This window comes from Manacus vitellinus, unplaced genomic scaffold (genome assembly GCF_001715985.3).
Source record: "Manacus vitellinus isolate BGI_N305 unplaced genomic scaffold, ASM171598v3 scaffold_24_pilon, whole genome shotgun sequence".
Lineage (NCBI taxonomy): Eukaryota > Metazoa > Chordata > Aves > Passeriformes > Pipridae > Manacus > Manacus vitellinus.
The window spans coordinates 10,037,763-10,047,688 of record NW_021939798.1 but is presented as its reverse complement, the minus strand read 5'-3'; positions in this window follow the sequence as shown (position 1 = coordinate 10,047,688).

Sequence of the window (9,926 nt, the reverse complement as noted above, 5' to 3'; positions counted from 1 at the left end):
CCAAGGAGGGGGAGGACGGACACCCCCGGGCTCGTAAGGACTCCACGAAGGAGCTGATCTGCCCCTGGGAGACCCCCACGGAGGAGGGGAGAGCAGGGTAACGAGCAGCCCTGGCATGGATGCTCTTTCCAGGCCTGAGACCGCAGCGGGTCAGCACGTGGACCATGTTGGGGAACTGCATTAGAGCCATCCCTCAGCATCAGGGGCACTCAGACCACCACAGCGACAGAAAACAGACCCTGCAGTGCCCGTTTGTAATCCAAGAACTCAGTGTTTCTGGACTGGTTTCATTTCCTATCTTTGGTTTATTCAAGTCTGTTCACGACAGACTTGTGGATAAATGAAACTCTTTCCCAGCCTTGGAGCAGATGGAGAGTGTATGTGTGTGTGAATGTCCTGGAAACGGTGTCTTGTTGGAGTTTCTTGCTTGGCCATGAGGTGTCAGCACACTGAACCCAGCACAGCTGGAGCAGGGCTGGCAGGGGTTTTTCACAGCCCGACTCAGGCTGCAGTGCTAAGACTGGGACGTGTTTGTGTCCCCAGCCTGGGTCCACCTCTTATTAATAACAATCTTTTAGTTTAAAAGCAGGTTTACTAAGACACAGATGATTGCTGGGGAAAATAAAGTGCCCCCTCATGAGAAGCTATGTGGCATAGCATCATTCCTTCATCCAAACCAAAACTGATCCCAGAGGGCAAGGAGTGCAGAAGGGAGAGCAGAGGCTCTAGAGCCCTCCTGCACCAGCTCCAGCTTCCCATTGCGTGGGTGTGAAACCATAGCTTGAACTGCACCCCAGAAACACCTTGGGAAGATCCAAAACAAATTTTGGGACCCTCCAAGCTCAGATTGATGCATTGCCATGGCCTTTACCTGTTCCGATATCAGGAGTGTCAGACCATTGCCTTCTTTATGTCGTGTGGTGTTTTGTTCACGTGGAGGGGTTCCCTCGGTGTGTGTGCTGTGGGTCACTGTTCTGTAGCTTGACCATAACCTGTGACTTCTGATGTTGCTGTTTTGTCCTTTCTGATTATAAATGGAGCTTTGCCTGTGTGGCTGCCATGGTTCCTCACTCCTGCTGTGGGATTTAAATCTCTCCTCACACGCGCTCAGTGCTCCCCATTTCCCCCGGGCCTGGGGTGACACTTCTCATCACAGGGCAGTTTGGGAAGATCAAGAGGCTGTTTCTGTCTCCAAAGACTCTTTCCCAGGGGAGCTGAGGGTTGGCAGGAGGCTGATGCCCCACACTGCCCGTGATGCTTCTCTTGTAGAAATGCACATTGGCTCTCGCTAGCTTTGCTCTGTCAGAGGGACATGGTCACTGGTGGTGGCACCTATTATTGATGACACAGAATGTTGTGTCTTTTGCGATTTTTTGTGTTAATATTGTTACTCAGCCACTCCTGATGGGACACTGGCAACATATGATGCAGGAAACATGACATATAGACATTGTGATGTGTAACAGTTACTAATATGGTATTTCATGTGCATATGACAAGAGCCATCCTACTGCTAATATTTCTCTCATTGGTTTGGGGCTCATCTTGGGAATCTCCTTGCCTTCTGCTCCTCATGTTCATCTTCTACACCAGAGGAAGGACTTCAGGATCCAAAAGTGCTGCTCTGTCGGGGCTGGGATGCAGTGACACCCAAACAGTCAGGTACATCTCCATCCCAGAGGCCAGCACTGAGGATTCCCAACATTTTTCCCTTCAGGGCACTGCTTTTTCCCCCCAATATCTTTAAACTTGAGAACTCCTGCAGCTTTTTCCCGTGGGAGGAAAAAGGAGGGTGCACTGCCTTGTGCACCTCAAGCCAGTGCCTTGCTCTCCTCCCTTCTCCCATGGACTCCCCCAGGTGCCTGCTGAGTGCAGGAGGAGCACGACAGCTCCAGAGCCCTGGATCCCTCCTGCCACCGCTCTGTGCTCGCACGGTGACATCTGAGGCTCTGCCCCCGCTGGAGGCCTGGCGTGCTGGAGTCGGGAGTGCTTTCAGCTCTGGCAGTTCAAATCCCCTCGCTGTGCAGGAGCCCACTTAACGCTGCCTGCAGTCACCTGGAGGAATTAGCTCACTGCAGCAACTCAGACATCCAAGGTATTCCGATAATGTGAGGGATGTGTGAGGTTAATGACTGGAAAAAGTGATCGCTCCCTGTGGGCAGTTTCTCAGAAAACTCCCTGCTGCTTGGCTGACAGAAGAAAGGAGACTCCGGCAGCGGCAGCAGCAGTGAGGAAGCCCCGTCCCCTCTCCACAGCAGCTGCACAGCCCCACGGAGCAGCCATGGCCCTGCTCCAGCTCCCGGAGGTGCTGGAGGAGCTCCCATGCTCCAGGGCTGAGCCGCTGTGCTGCAGGACGGGCTGCGGTGCTTGAACGTGGATATTCATGGAATGAACTCGGAAGGAAGACGCTTATCCGAGTGGTTCTCCAAGTGCTGCACTCCCAGGTGTGGAGGTCCCACACTCCAGGTTGGGGTGGGCTCCTCCAGCATCCTCCACTCAGGCTGACCCAAGGGATTTGTTGTATGGGCCAGCCTGGAAAACAAGAGCAGCTTCTGGGGTTCCCCCACAGCTCTGTGAGGGCTCTTCCCAGGCTGCCTCAGCCACCAACCTCAAGGGGACACTGTTGGGATAGGATGGGAGTGAGTCCCATGCTGGTGATCCTCAGCCTCTCGCTGGAGCTTTGAGTGGGAGCTGGATGCTGTGAGGGGCTGCCAGTTTTGGGGGAGCCCCTCTCCGGCCGTGCTGTGGGACTGGGGTACAGAGGAGAGGGGTGTGGGAGGGCATGGCCAGCTCGGAGAACCTGGTTAAAATATTCAGATTAAAGATCTCTTTTCCAGGCGACCGGCATCTCTCAAATCTGTCCTCAAGCCTGACATTTCACTGCCTCCTCTCCAGCTGGGCCACACGGCCGAAATCACCGAGGGGCTGTTCCCTCTCCGAGGTCTCGGACTGTGCATTGCTCAAGCCTCATGAATTTAAAAATGGAACAAAGAATGCTCAGCATCCAGCAGGATCAGGCCTCGGGAGCAGGAAGTACCAGCTGGCTCAGGAGAGGGCTTGTTCCCATGGGATTCCCAGTGTGGTTTTGGCAGGCGGCGTGGTTGGGATAGCTCCGCGAGCAGGCTCTTCCTGCCTGGAATGCCAGCCCTGGCAGAACAGCTGACTCAGAGCGTGACAGCTCTGCACAGCATCCCCTTCTGAAAGGAGCTGTCAGGAGAGCCCCTGACACCGCTGCCTCTACATTTTGTGAGGGTGGCTTGAAAGCCGAGCTGTAAACCGAGCCCACCACACGGTGCTCTTGGAAACGCCGCTCCGTGGGCGGAATTCACCTCTGAGGGAGGCTGCATCCCCTTACAGCCCATCCCTGTTCCCAGAACGGGGTGGCAGGAACCCAGAGAGGTTCCTGCTCCATTCACCCCAGCACCTGAACACCTGAGTTAGGATAAGTATGTTGTGAAAGAACCATCGTGACTTGGCTTTTCGGGGTGCAGGAGCCTCCGGGATGCAGGGACAAACCCAGCCACCAGGGTGATTTTCCCCTTGCCAACAGGGGTGTGTTTTATGCATTTTGCAATACACCAGAAGCAGAGGTGAGCACCTCTCTTTTAGGCTGAGGTTCCCAGATCTGTTCTGCACCACACTAAGGAGTAAAAGATAAGCTCTTGCAAGTCAGTTTACTTTTTAAAATTCCTGTTGCCATAGCAGCTCAGCACACTGTCTCAAGTCCTCCTTCTTGCAAAACTTTGATCACCACGAAAACAGAATTATGTTGTTCTCCAACACATTCTACATATAGATATACAGAAGTTCCCATAGTTCATGCTTCAACACCTCTGCAAAGACCTCTTTTATTTCTCGCTCACAAAGAATTTCTCTGGCCAGAGGTCAGTATTTTAAATCCTGGTTTAAAGCCATTCCCTCAGCACCTCTGTGGTCCCACTGCTTGTGTTCCCAGTTGAGGTTCTGGTCCCAGTGGTTTCTAACATGCTCTGGTACACCACAGAACTAAACCCAGCCACCAACTTCTGTCCTCAGGATCGCAGGAATACCCTCCTCCCTTGGCTCTGCTCCAATCTCTTCCCTGAAGTATTGAAAGAGCACAAATTGCCCTGAAATATTCACCCATTTGTTGTTATCCAGCAGAAGCTCTGAGCTATATTATCCTTGCTCACCCCTGGCCCCATCACACTGGGTTCCCCCTGTCCCAGGGAAGGAGTCAGTAACACTTCTTAGGATGAGATGAATCAGCTTTGGGAATGGTTTATTCCCTCCCTTGGCTCCAGAGCACTAACTCAAGGCTGGGCACAGCTCCTGTGTGGGTAGGGTTTGGTGGCATCTCATACCTGGGTGGCATCACCTGACACCTGGGGCTTTAACAACAATTAGTGCATGCAATGTGCAGGGTGCAGGCACCTGCTGCAGCTCCAGGATCTGTGCTCTGGCGCTCTGCAAGCTCTGCTTTCAGCCTTGGGCCACTGGAATCATAGACCATGGAATGGTGAAGGCTGGAAAAGCCCTCTAAGATCATCACACCCAACCATATTCATCTCCAAACCAAGTCCCCATGTTTTTTGCACACTTCTAGGAATGGTGACTCTCCCTGCTATCTGTCAGTTCGAAGCTATTGGGAAGCCATTCCCTCCTGTCCTGTCACTGGAGGCTCTTATAACTAGTCTTTCTCCATCTTTCTGGTCAGGTGTCCCATTTTTCCAGCTGTATTCATGCTAGCAATACTGGAAAAGACAGAGATGAGGAAAAAAAAAAAGAAGGAATTTAGTCTAAAGATAAACAAATTTGGAATAACAGCCTACACAGCCATTTGGTTAAACAGCACATTACCCAGAGCTCTCCTTTTGCTGTTGTTGTTCACATGAATCCATCTCCTCACCCAGAGAAGACCCTCCCAGACCAGGACTGGGAAAGGTCAGTGGTATTTTTATTAATGCTCATAGCCAAATTTCTTCCAGTCAGCCCTTTATCCCCCCCAATAACTGAAGGGGAAGAAAAAAAAAAGGAAAAAAAAAAAGAAGAGGAAGAAAAAATTGGGGTAAAAGTTGAAGAACACTTTAATTTATAAGAAAAAGAACTAAATAATTGATGCAGTCATGGTGCCAAAGGTAATTTCTGCTGCTCCCTCTATCTCACAAAGACATTTAGCATTGATTGAGATCAAAGTATCAAAAACCCCTGCTGCTGAGCTGAAAGGCAAAACTTTCGGCTGCCTTTCTCCGCTCTAATAATATCGTCTTTATGTAGTTAATAAACTGCACACTTCAGTCAAACTATATCATTACAGAAGACTTAGGGAGCTAATAATTTAAAAGCAAAGAATTGCCTCTGTTCTTCGCTTTGAACTAAACAACATTCTGTTGAATGAGGGGGACATCAAAGCTTTGTTACTATTACCAATGTGGCTGGAGCACAGGGCCGCACAGAGTGTGTACTTCAGTCATCAAGAGAAAAAAAAAAAAAGATTAAAGATATTGGCTTATCAACCCACAGGCAGAACCAGGTGTTTTCTTTTCTGCTGTGCAAGCATCAGGTGGTTTGCTTATCAATGAGTTTTCTTGTTAAATAGATGTACATGACTTAGGCTGATCCCTCCGATCCCGCGGCCCTTTTCTCTTCTGAGCCATCTTTGAAAAAGTTGGGCTGAGGGGCTGTTTGTTTGCAGGAGGATGGATAATTGGGCCTTTTGTCTGGGGCCAGCTCCTGTTTCTGCTCTGCTGACTGCTCTCCTGTTGTGCTGTGCTCCACTGCAGCAGGAATCCTCCCCGATCCCACCTTCCTCCCTGATCCCACCTTCCTCCCTGATCCCACCTTCATCCCTGGTCCCACCTTCATCCCACACACGTGCCATCCTCAGTGGATGCACCAGCAGGGGGTTTGGATTAGATGTTAGGGAAAAAATTTCACGGAAGGGGTTGTAAAGCATTGGAACAAACTACTCAAGGAAGTGTTAAGGCTCAACCATCCCTGGAAGTGTTCAAAAAATGTGTGGATGTGGCACCTGGGAACATGGCTTAGAGGTGAACATGGTGGTGGTGCCAGGTTTATGGTTGGGTTTGATGATCTTTTCCCACCTTAATAATTCCATGATTCATCCCTCACCTGCTCTCTCATTGCCACCACTTCAGCTCCTCCTTGGCAGAGCTGGCTCTGCTCTCCCAGGTCAGGAGAACCGTGTCCCTGCAACTCAGGAAGACCCTCTGGCATGGCTGGGAGCGAGGAAGGTTCAGTTCTGCTCCACTGCTCCCTGTGTGGGGAGCAAAGGGAGGACCTGTGTCCTGCTGCTGCCTCCTCTGAGAACTGTTTCTCCCCCAGCCAATGTTTTGTGAAGAGCTGGCTCTGCCAGGACTGGGTGTCCATGGAGGGTCTGAGCATGAGGACCCTGAACTCCTTGTTGGCTGTGTGAATCACTCATGTTCATCCCAGCAATGCATCCTTGCCAGATGTTTTTTCTCCAAGGATGGCACTGGGGGACAGAAGGGTTTTCCTTATAAATCCCACTGAAACACAGTGTCTGTTCTGGACTTTTGGCAGAGGTAGAGAAATCAGTCCAAGGAGCCTTCAGGGGTCTCACCAGAAGGAACCAGGTCAGCCATGAGGTCAGCACCAGAGAGGATGTGGCCTCTAAACCCCCCTGGTCTGATTTCCTGGGCTGGATGGAGCCCTGGATGCTCCAGGCAGATCTGGGAGCTGGCAATTTGCTCTGGGCTCTATTATGGGACACTTATACTTCTTAAATGCTACTTTTCATTTACATCAAAAACTCTCCTTGGTTCTTGACAGTCTGGGTCTCATCCCCTATTAAAGACTGGAATTTAAAAAAGCAGAAAATAATGGCTTATTTCAAAGTAACAATTCGAGTGCTTTTTGAAACACTGTGTCCTTATTCAAAACCACTTAAATTTATACATATTTCTAAGTCGTTATTATCCTCAGAGGCTGAACCAATTTGGATCTTGATTTCTGCAAGTGTTCTCCTTGATTTCTGTGTCAGAAAGTTGAGCTGCAACGTGAGCAGATTGGACATTAACCATAGGTAACAAATGGTTTCCTGGGAATTATTGCTGAAGTTATTCTTTAAAATACTTTGAAAAGCCAGTCACTACAGGGAGAAAATTCAGGGAGCAAAAAGACTTCAGGAAAGGGATGATATTCTGATTTTATCCTGTCGAGGTGCAGGCTGGAACATGTGCCTGAGCACATGTGGACATGTGTTCAGGTGTGTGCTTTTGAGGGCGTCCTTCTTTTCTCAGTGGAAGTGGCTTTGCCATGCCATGAGAGTGGTATTTTAGACCCACTGGAGGGCTCTTTTTGCCTTTAATTTTGGCAAGATTGGAGTTCTCATTTCTGAAATGGGAGAGGTTCTTCTAAGCAGGTACACTCAAGGTTGACACACATTCTATGACCAGAATCATGTAAACAATATAAATATAAAGTAATGATTATCCATTGCTCCTTCTGCAGGTTAATGAGTGACCTTTGTTTGAGGACAGTAATAATCAAATGAGGAGGTGGGAAAAGGTCTTCTGCTTTTTCATGTGCAGTCGTGGAGCCAAAGCTTTCAGAACTGTTCACTGAAATGTTCTCATCTGCCAGGAAGGCTTTGAGTTGGTTTGGGCCCATCAGACTGATGCCAACCTGGAGTGTGTCACAGCTGAGTCAACCTGGTTGTCTCTCAGAGGCCAAAGGAGAACCTGATGTCTTCTGCTTGGCTTGTTTGGGCTTTCATTGATCACCGAATCACTGAATCATCAAGGCTGGAAGAGACCTTCCAGATCATTGAGTCCAACCATCACCCCAGCACCACCATAATCACCCCAAAAACCATGTCCCCAAGTGCCACACCCAGACACCTCCTGAACACTTCTAGAGACAGTGACTCCACCACCTTATTCCAAAGCCTGACCACTGATGGGATCTATTGGACACAACACCCAAGATTTGTACCCAGAAATCAGAAGGAGGTGGGTAATATTTAATACAACCTCTAGAGCAAACTGCTTAATGCAAATCCTAGAGTGTAGTGTCTGTCTGTCTGTCTGTCTGTCTGTCTACAGCCAAACTCATCCATGGAATGGCTGTTTCTGCAGAATTCGTTCACAACAGTGGAGAGAGGTTTCTGGCTGGACAGAGCTGCAGTGCTGAAGGCTCTGGAGCCAACCTTTGCAAGATCTGGTAACACAAAGATAATAAAGCGTCTCTGATGGAGTGCAAGGCAGAGTGAAGCTTGTCTTTAGCCTTTACCAAACCCACTGTCAGTGCCTTTGCCTTTGCACAGCACAGCTCTTCGCAAAGCTAATTGGGTTAGTGCCTTGCAGGGGGCTTTCAGTGTCTGCAGGAGATGGGCTGCTGCAAACACCTTCCCCTTCAAGGCACACAGCGTTGCCTTTTTCACACCACAGCTCTCTCCCTGCCTTCTGTTCTCGAAAAGCAAAAGTCCCAGGCTGTTCTTCAGTATCAGCCATTACAGTGTTTCGGCTCTTTCCTCCCAGCCATTTTCAAATGTTCAACTTAAAAGGAAAATGTTTCATTTTAGGCCAAATCCCCCCCTCCTTCTCCTCTCCCTTTTCCCTCTCTTCTCCTTCGTCCCCCCCCTCCCCTTTTCTCTGGAAGAAGAACAAAGTCATTCAAATCAGGAAGCTGAGGAACTCCATGTATACTTTCCACTGGGACCTCGATCCCTACTGGTTTGGCATGATTTGATTGAAGTGTAATTTAATCCTTCATCATTTGTCATAATGTCATTTATATATAAAAACAACACTGCATCCAAACTTCAGATCAGCACCGAGGAGCTCTCCAGGAGGGATGGAAACAGGGATGAGGAGCAGGCTCTGCTGATGGAGAGGAGGGTGAGGAGCTGGCAGGCAGCATCCCACTGTCTGGGCAGGCACCAGGATGGAGCCTGAGTAGCTAAGTCAGGTTATGTGATGTTAGTGAAGAAGGGTCTGGATTTACAGCAGAATGAAGGGGTGACTGTGAGCACATCTCTGTGAAAGAGTTCAGGTTGTGTGGGTGAAATACATGGGCAGAGGTGAAAAACCCAGGCCAGAGACTGGAGCATGTTTGCAGGTGCCCTGGTAAGTGCAGTGATGGTGGTGTCACTGCCCTCTGTCAGCAGCCGGAGTGAGGCAGGGCTGGAGTCTGCACACCTCAAACCTCATCTCTATTTGTGATAGAAGGGGAAAAAAGGGAAGGACCTTTTGTGGTAGGAAATTTCTTCCCAGCTCTGCTCTGCTACTCTTCAGAGTGACCTCTGCATTGTTGGTGCTCCCCTTTGGGTGCTGGAGCTGAGGCTGCAGCACTGCTTTGACACAGAGTCTCTCTCATGGACCCTCTAGGTGAGGGAGCAGAAGTCACCCACCTCAGGGAAGAGGCGGCTGAATCTTCATCCTTTGCCTCAAGTGCTTTGTGTTGAGCTACACAGAGTTAAAATACTGAACACCTTCATCCCAGTGAGGTGATGAGGGAGAGGACAGGCAGGGAGGGAGACCAGCAGCCCTGCTGTTGGGATGATACTCTCAGGCACGTGGTGTGACTCTTGGGGTTGCTCCTGTGCAGGGCCAGGAATTGGACTCAAGGATCATTGTGGGTCCCTTACAGCTTGGCATATTCTGTGATTTTGTGGCTCCTGGAGGCTTGAAAGGACCTGTGGCTCTGGGTGGTTATGGCTTGCTGCACATAGATGATGAGAGGCTACATGGACTAAGCCCTGCCTGGGCTGCCCTGTGGAACCTCTTCCCAACTGCAGCCCTCAGTGCTCCGCTCTGTGAAGTGGGAGGTGAGGTTGGTGCACAGACATCCCCATGTTACTGCTCCTGTTTTCTGCTGCAGCTCTTTCAGAATAAAAGCAGCCTCTGCAGCTTTGGTGCAACATGGTACAGACCAAAAACCAGCCCAGGGGTAGCTGAGAGGTG